Below are 9,849 nucleotides of genomic sequence, written 5' to 3' on the forward strand. Positions count from 1 at the left end.
TTTACACAAGCCTTTTCTTCAGGCTAAAGATAATGATCTCTGACTGTGTTTTTCGATATGTTTGCATAAAAAATGAAACAAGTGCTGGAAGACAGTTTCTCATGTTTGCAGTGTTTAGTGTTATGTATCTGATATTTAGTTTTGCAAATGGAAGTGTATTCACGTGAGTACATTTATAAATTTTAGCTAGTCAAACAATTGTAAAATACTACAACTGCATAATATGAATTACTCATGCTAATGTTAAGCATAACAGGATAGATTCTGTAGCCATTTTCTGTCACAGGAAGTTTTGCAGATGCTATTTAAGAAGAAATCTGGAGATCAGATGTTGGAAAGGAGGGTCAAACATTGTGGGAGTGTTTCTGATTATGAAATCCGTAGCGTGGAGGGGGTAAACAGGTAGACTATGGGCAGAGTTCTAAATTCTTTACATTGGCTTCTTCTCTTCTGGAATTCCCACTGTGAAGAGAATATGTGTCCTCAGGACCCAAAGTGGGGTCCCCCAGGTACTGACGTCTTGGAAGCCTTGTGATGAGATGTCTGAACATCTTGGTGCAATGCACAGATTCTAGGAGGTGAAATTCAGTTAGAAGTGTGCAGTTTTGGCTCTCTGCTCCTCCTGTTCGAGAGTCTGCCGCATCTTCTTTTGCATCGCCAGCGCATCCCTGAGACACCATGGGGAAGGTGAAGGTCGGAGTCTACGGATTTGGTGGTATTGGGCGCCTGGTTACCAGGGCTGCTTTTAACTCTGGTAAAGTGGATATTGTTGCCATCAATGACCCCTTCATTGACCTCAACTACATGGTTTACATGTTCCAGTATGATTCCACCCATGGCAAGTTCCATGGCACTGTGAAGGCTGAGAACGGGAAGCTTGTCATCAATGGAAGCCCCATCACCATCTTTCAGGAGCGAGATCCCTCCAAAATCAAGTGGGGTGATGCTGGCGCTGAGTACGTCGTGGAGTCCACTGGCGTCTTCACCACCACGGAAAAGGCTGGGGCTCATTTGCAGGGGGGAGCCAAAAGAGTCATCATCTCTGCCCCCTCTGCTGACGCCCCCATGTTCGTCATGGGTGTGAACCATGAGAAGTACGACAACAGCCTCAAGATCGTCAGCAGCGCCTCCTGCACCACCAACTGCTTAGCACCCCTGGCCAAGGTCATCCATGACAACTTTGGTATCGTGGAAGGACTCATGACCACAGTCCACGCCATCACTGCCACCCAGAAGACTGTGGATGGCCCCTCCGGGAAACTGTGGCGTGATGGCCGCAGTGCTCTCCAGAACATCATCCCTGCCTCTACTGGCGCTGCTAAGGATGTGGGCAAGGTCATCCCTGAGCTGAATGGGAAGCTCACTGGCATGGCCTTCCGTGTCCCCACTGCCAACGTGTCAGTGGTGGACCTGACCTGCCATCTGGAAAAACCTGCCAAATATGATGACATCAAGAAGGTGGTGAAGCAGGTGTCGGAGGGCCCCCTCAAGGGCATCCTGGGCTACACTGAGCACCAGGTGGTCTCCTCCGACTTCAACAGCGGCATCCACTCTTCCCCCTTCGACTCTGGGGCTGGCATTGCCCTCAACGACCACTTTGTCATTTCCTGGTATGACAACGAATTTGGCTACAGCAACAGGGTGGTGGACCTCATGGCCCACATGGCCTCCAAGGAGTAAGACCCCTGGACCACCAGCCCCAGCGAGAGCACAGGAGGAAGAGAGAGGCCCTCACTGCTGGGGAGTCCCTGACACACTCAGTCCCCCGCCACATTGAATCTCCCCTCACAGTTTCCATGTAGACCCCTTGAAGAGGGGAGGGCCTAGGGAGCCCCACCTTGTCGTGTACCATCAATAAAATCCCCTGTGCTCAGCCAAAAAAAAAAAAAAAAAAAAAAAAAAAGTAGAGTTTTTTTTTTTGGCAAAAAAAAAAAAAAAAAAAAATTAAGTGGTGTGAAAATCACATCTCTAGAGCAATACAAGGTTTTGGGTTTTGATACATAAGAAAGGAAAATGGAATGAATTCCCTTTACAATATGTCTTTTAAAAGTTTTATTTACTTCTCCTAGTGTCCTTTGCTTCAAATAATGAACGCTGTGAACAGGCAGTGAATTAGATGCTTTTAAGAAGAAACACATAGTGCACAAGAGCACAATCAAAGCTGTGATAGGTAAGTTCAGATCTGTCTAGTGCTCTTGGTTTATTGGTCCTTCAGGGACTGCCTGGAAAGTACCAAAGGAAAGATAGTTTTAGGCTATAGGCAGTTGAAGTGCTATAGTGAGATCACTTATTAATCTTTAAACAGTACTGTCTGCTACTATGTGTGTGTTTTAGAGTCCAATTTATCTTACTTTCTTCTGCTGGTATAGGATATAAGGTCACATTCATAAATACAATCAAACGGCACCATAACAAAAGGTGAAGAAAAGCCACTAGAAGGACTAAATCTTTGGCCAATTGCATAACTGTAAATTAAACTGAAGTCCATTATTAAGCTAATAAACTCTGTGTATGTGTATGTGTGTATGTGTGTGTGTGTGGCAGTCTGTGTGCTTGTGTGGTGGTGTGCTATCCTGCATGAGAAATATTATCACAGGATAGCAAACCCTTCCTTGTATGATTTGAAAACAATATATGCAAAAGTCATTAGTCTGACTATGGGCAAGAGCAAATTTTCTTTGCTTTAATTTTTTTCTGGTTCATTAAAATGTCATTGTGAAGAAATATAGGTTTCTAGCTGGGTTTTACCATCTATGTGATTATGCTATGTTATCTCAAGTTTTTTCATATTCTGAAGGAAAGAACAAAGCAATTGGAATTCAAAATTAGATGCATAGACTACTTGGGTAAGTATTTGAGGTATACATATAGAATTTGTGTGTGTGTGTACTTGTGCATATTTATGAGTAATTGTGCATCTAGTGTGAGGAGACATGATGGAATGCTGTTCTAATTTTTCTGTATATTTGTTTTCTTTCCAGTAACATGGAACTTCTAGAAAGGAGTGTGAGAGAAGAGCACTCAGATTTAAAAGAAGTGCTTAGCAGATGTGCCTGTATATGGCAAGTGAAGAACTTACCAAAGGGGTATGAAAGCAAAATGCTGCTAACCTTATTGGATGTGAATAATTCAGTTATTAAGGCATTCTCCCACACAGTAAAGAATGTAGTACCTATATTTAATGACATCATCATTTATTTGCGATCATTTATTGAGAGATCTGTTGGGTGTTAAGTTCAGCAATATACATGGTGTGAGAGGTCATGAGATGCAAAGTTCAAGGAAAGCAAATTACATACAGATTACTAAACATTTCTATTTGCATTTAGAGATGATGCCATCAGATATATCTATGGGAAAAAAATGCTTACATATTGAAGTGTAATAAATGAGGGAGAAATGTGAAGAAATATCAGCATTCATACCCAAGCCATTAATTACACTATACTACAGGAAATCACATGAAATGAAGTGAAGGTACCAGTATATGACATTAGTAACTTTTTTAATTCATTGAGAAGTTAGTACCATTCACTACAGCCTTTAAGTGGAAATCACACCTGATTTTAGAAACTATATTGCTAAATTTTTCCAGCATGAGAACATCGGACATAAGCATGCATTTCTTTTCTCAGTATTTAGAAATGCCACACAATTCCAACTTTACAATTATACATATCTTTAAAGAGAAAAGTAAAAATTTAGTATTTTCATGGTAAACTACTGCTGTCTATTTTATGCTCCTACTGTGCATATTTCATCTCCATCTAGTACAGAGCAAAATTTTCAGTTATTTGGCCACCAAATCACACTGTGGCTCTAGGTACACTGTGAAATAATTGACACAGTATTTCCAGCAGCAGAGACCTGAATGAAAGTCATAAACAGAACCATGCCCTTTGGATTGAAATAATCAATCTTGTGAATGTATAGGTTGCTATCTGCAACTGACTAGCTTTTAATAATATTTAACTGTCATGAAAAGCTAATACAGTTTATGTTAACAATGTTATATGAATAACTCTTTTAGCTAATGATCCATTCATTTTTCCCATTAGTGCAAGTTTGTGTGGATGGTCTGATTTTATTTAATCTTCTTTAATGGAACTCAGCTTATGGTTGCAACAAACCTTTTAAAAACAAGTGTCTGATTACTTATCTCTTGAATTTTGGCAGTGTTACTGATCAAGTATAAACCATTTTAACTCTAATATCCTTTACCAATTAAAGAAAATGATAGCATCTATCAATTATAAATTGTGCATTGTATTTCTACAATGGCATGTTTAAAAACACACTTATATATTGCTATATTTGTTCATAATTTATAGATTATACTCCTAACTTTGCACATATTGAACATGTACTGTTTATTTCACAACTAAGTTTTTTAGCTGAAAGTCCATTTTTAGCTGCTGAGAGATATAATGCCATATGTTGCTTTCTGCAGTATAACAATGTAATGCACCTTTCTAATGAAGTCTGGACTTCTTCCAAAAGGAAAGTGATATAATCCTTCTGGTGAACTGTGAAATCCTACATTTGCAGTGTCTTACCCAGCAGGAAATGAGCATTCCTCATGGACATATTTAGTTAGAGGTCTGAGGGAAAGGGATATATTGGGATATTCAATGCCAACTTTAGCAGCAGGTTAATTGCTAGCTCTAAAATATTTCTGCAGTATTTTTTTGTTTTGTTTTGTTTTGTTTTTTTTGACTGGGGGAAAAATTTTCTAGCCATATACCCCAAAGCGATTCATACTTTACATTCCGTTGTTCTCAGTATTGACATGCTTTTGTTGGCTTCTGTAAAGATTCCTTGAAGATTTAGTGGTGGCGTTGGCAGCATCTGTTTAATTCTACAAATCAGTAGTGCAAGTGACTTACTTATGGTCACCATGGTTTTCATCACTTATCCTGTAATGATGGGGAAATTTGTGAACATAAAAAAAAAAAAAAGTAGCTCTTTTAAGAAACACATATGTAATATGTCTTATACCTTTACATTTGGAAGACTGGTTTTGTGGGATAGTAATTTTTAAAATATTTTCTGTAAAAAAAAAAAAAAGGGAATGGGGTTGTGAATTATATCACTGTGCTTATCTAGATATTGCATATGTAGTAGAAATAATAAAGCATTGGGTTTGGATTTAAATGAACCAATAACTAATGATGTAAAACAAAAAGAAGCCACATATCTTTCATAGTGCAGGAGGCAGACTATTGATGGTATCACAGTACACATTGCAAAGATGATGTTCCAGGGAATTTTTACCAGTATCCCTGGACACCGGTGTTTTCAGAAAAATGATGATAACTCTCCTTGGATATGTTTTCTTTCAAACTTTAATCACAGTGTTGAGCAGCAACTAATAAATGTGGGTCTAAAGCTTCTCATGGTTTTTTAAGGACTATAGTGTATGGTGATGAAAGATTACCAATCCTTCTGTGAATTATATATGTTGAGTAGTGAATATATTTCTTTATTATTTTCCCTTCTGTTTTTTTTATACCATTCACTTTTATATTATGTTATATTCGTGTAGAACTTCATTGCTGACAAGGTTGTTAACAAATGTTATTTTATTTTACCCTTTAAAAACCCTCAGGTAACACTATGATTCCATATTTATTAAAGAAATTATGTTTTCCAGTTTTATACAACTTTCCTAAATCTACATAATGTGTCACATTAGAAAGAGCTACTGTTTCTTCCATGCTCACTTTTGTTTTCATATATTATTAAACTCTTATAACATATAAGGCTATTATTTTTAGCAGAAGGGGCATGTGAATTACAGAGAGGTTAAAGAATTTGAAATGGTCTCTTAACTGAGCTGTCTTTCATTAATTCTTCTTTCCTCCAGTCTTGCTCAATAAAGAGTTGTTGAGTCACTTTTCTATACTGCCACTAGAATGGCATAATATACTTTCAGTGAACATTTGCTGCTTGTTGATGCTGCCTGAAAATAGTACAAATTTCCTACCCTGGTGTTTAAGACCCGAGATAAAGTTATCCTAAATTACAATTAAAAGCTTATGCCAGATTTTCCCATACACCAATATATCTAATTTGAACTCTCCACCATGTATCTTCAAATTTTCCAACATAAATTTTTACTTATGCCAGTAACTTTATCTAAAAAAATCTTTCTCAAATCTGCCTGTCAGCATTTGAACCTATTTCTAATATACAGTTCATGAAAGAGTTTTTAATCCATCAAGCAAATATGATAATTTCCTTGAATGAATTCCCATAGTTATTTGTACTTTCTCAACCATGCTTTGCACCTTTCACCTCATCTTTTAATTTTTTCTTCTCTTTTTTTGACAAGTAAAATGCTATACATGATTAATGCATACAACTTGATGATTTAGAGATAAGTATCCAACCACGAAACCATCATCATCCCAATCTATGCCATAAACCTATCCATCACCTCCAAAAGTTTCTTCCCATTCTCTTATTATTATCATTTTGCAATAAAAACACTTAATATAAGATCTACCGACTTAGCAAAACTTTAAGTATACACTGTTATATTGTTAACTATAGTTAGTGTATGTGTGTGTGTATACATATTATATATGTATACACTATATCTATGTAGTATAGTAGACCTCTAGGACTTATTTATCTTGTTTAACTGAAACTTTGTACCCTTGACTAAAATCTCTTTGTTTTCTTCTCCCCCAAGCCTTTGGAAACCACCATTCCAATGTTTTAGTTTATGTCATTGAGAAATTTCAAATACCCAAAGCCTTATAGTATCTTGTTAGGAAATGCAGGCATTTTTACATTCTGGTCCATAATGTTAGTATTTATATATTATCTAGTATGTGGATTGAACATATATAGTCACATCAAGTATAATACTATATCAACAACTGACAAATTTATATTTGTATTAAAGTCAGATAATATTGTATTTTTGTGAAAGTATAGTTTCTAATTTAATGTCATCCTCCTCCACAGTAAAAATTTAACAAGAACACAAATACAATAGAATTAAAGTGGAATTATCACTTTGCTTTTTGTTTAAAAGAATGTGATATCCTCCCATGTTGATCCTACATCTACTTTGTTTTGTCATTTTTGTATTTTGCCAGTTTGAATTTATCCTTATAAAATCCGATCCCAGTGATTTTTTAAAAAACAGTAAAATAGCTTAGAACAGAGGGTAAAGTGGAAAGCAGTTTTATTTGATAACTACCCTCTCCACAACACACACACACACACACACATACACACTCTAAGGCTAACATAGTGAACTGGCTCAAATTTGTACATCATTGTCTTGCTCAGGGTCAGGTTCCAGCCCCAGCTGAGGGCCGAGGAGACTGGGTAAACGTGGGGCAGGGAGCTAGAAGAACATTCAAGAAACAGCAGGTAAATGAAACATGGCTCTATTTAGCAGCTCCTTCACGGTGTCAGTGTTACATTTATACACCACACAAACAATAGTGGCCGAGAGCCAGGTGGTAAGCTTCCCTATGTTATGTCTTCCTGGCTATGATTATATAAGACACGTAATTGTGTGCGTGCGCCACAATCTTGCTGAGTCATTCAGGCTGTTTGCCTCGGCCTATGCCTACTCTCCTGTGCCTGCTTAGATGCAGCACAGCCATGTTCTTTACAATCATTTTGTTTGCTCCTTGAGTTGGCTATCCTATCCTGTGTGAATGGAATTTATGACAGTCTGAAAAGTATATTTTGGTAGAGTTTAGGATTCCATTTACTTTATGGGTACTATTGGGAAGCAGTAAATACATCAATATAACTTTCAAAGTTATAGGGATTACTTCCCTCTAGATCCTAGGTAAGTTTTCATCCCAGCTTGTGATACCATATTGATATTCTGGGTGTGACATAGCTATAAGTCTTAAAATTAAAGATAAAAAGACTGTCATAATTTAAAATGGCTGAGTATCTGTATCATATGTTGGAATTTACTGATTGGATTTGAAACAGTACACCTTTCTGAAGGCATCTTTAGCTAAACATAGGCTCTGTATTAGATGTCCACGTGAAAAGCAATGTGGAATAAAGTCCACTTCATGGAGCTCTTCAAAAAGTTACCTTCTTATTTAGGACAACTCTCTCTAGATTGGTGCTCAAAGGGGAATGTAGCGATTTTGGAAGTCCTGTAGCTGCTTCTTTGCAGATTCAATTTATACCTTAAACTACATCTTCTAAATGTATCACTTTAAAAATTTTATTTAAATGTCTTCTCACAAATTCTATTTGTAATTTATTTTTTGTTGTATGAAGTAGTCTTGTTACCTTTAATAACAATGATACCGTGCTTTAATTACATATATCAATATGTGACGACAATGCCTAAACCTTCATCCTACTAGTGAAAAAGGAGGCTTCTGAAATGGCACTTGATCAAATTAAGGGTGTTCACTTGAATTTAATTCTTAGGACTCAATATTCATATATTATAACTATTATAATGAAAGCGGATGACATTTGCTGAAACAACATAGTAATTAGAGCTGATAGTACAAATTTAAACTGACCCATATGTTAGAGATGCTACTTCTCCTTGTAGTTTGTTTTAATCCTTTCTGTTGACACTGCATTGAAAAGCTCAGCTCAGTCATGTAGTACTGTCCGCAGTGAGGAGGGGCTTTTCTCTCTAGCACTGCTAACAGCCCCGGAAGACAACCACAGCAGTTACCTGGAGTGAAAATCAGATTGTAAAATAAAATGAAGTGCACTTGTCATTAATACTTATTAAATGAAAACATTTACAACAAAAGATAGAGTTGTTCCTCAGTATCCCTGGGAGATTGGTTCTTGGGCATCTCTTTATCAGTGTGAGGCAGGGAATTTTCCACAGTCCTTACAGAAAAACCAAGTACTATGGTTAATATGTCCTTAATAATATTCCTATAATAACTACAACAAAAAGAACTTTTCTAACATGGTCTTTCATGGTATTCTTTAACCTCGTGGGTAATGCCAAAGAGCATTTTTAGCAAAAACTTATTTTTTAAAGGAGACACAATACATTGGGTTCCTAAGCAAATAGTTTTGGCTTTACACAAAATAAAATTTAGAACACATAAGAAAATTTATATTTATTTCTGCAGGATATCCTTCATAAATAGTATTTTTTTCATAGTTGGATATTGATAAAGGTTGGGGGGAAACGTTGGTTCATTCTGCATAATCTTCAAGTACTGATATTATTTGTTGCTGCTTAAATACAGTTTCACATGCTTTGACAATAATCTTGACAAAGGTTATAGACACGTTAGGAAAATTATGGAACTTAATCAGCACATGTATCTGAATAGAAGGACAAGGAATGATTTTAGTGCAACTCTGAAATCTTTTGCGTAAAATTTGTCTGGTTCTATTTGAATACATGAAAAAGTGGACAATCTGTTCCAGAATATTTTGCCAGTGATTTCAGATAACTCTTCTATCTGGAAATGATTTTATCCCAGTTGGCTCCACTAATTGCCCATCATGATTATAGAAATGTTTTCTTGGTTCTATTTTTAATAAATGCAGAGGGACTTTATGAAAGCACATAACAAAATGTTTATTCTAGATTCATGAGCACTTTATTCAGCTTTATTGAGGTATAACTGGCAAATTGTATTTAAGGAGTACAATGTGATGTTTAGCATATGTATACATTGTGAATGATTTCCACTATCAAGCTAATTAACATATCCATTATCACATAGTTACCTTTTATGTAGTGAAAACATTGAAGATCTACTCAATGTATTTCAATTATATAATACAGTATTATTGACTGTAATTACCATGCTGTACATTAGATATGTAGAAAATACTGATCCTGCGTAACTGAAACCTTATACACTT

The 9,849-nt window shown here is 36.3% G+C and overlaps 1 pseudogene across 1 annotated transcript; it reads left to right on the plus strand.

Annotated features, from left to right (window-relative positions):
- Nucleotides 1-611: 611 nt before the first annotated feature.
- On the plus strand, nt 612-1,903 carry LOC111549500 (annotated as a pseudogene). The gene has a single exon (XR_002733757.2). The product of XR_002733757.2 is annotated as a glyceraldehyde-3-phosphate dehydrogenase pseudogene (transcript).
- The last annotated feature ends 7,946 nt before the right edge of the window (nt 1,904-9,849 follow it).

This window comes from Piliocolobus tephrosceles, chromosome 6, assembly GCF_002776525.5.
Source record: "Piliocolobus tephrosceles isolate RC106 chromosome 6, ASM277652v3, whole genome shotgun sequence".
Taxonomy (NCBI): domain Eukaryota; kingdom Metazoa; phylum Chordata; class Mammalia; order Primates; family Cercopithecidae; genus Piliocolobus; species Piliocolobus tephrosceles.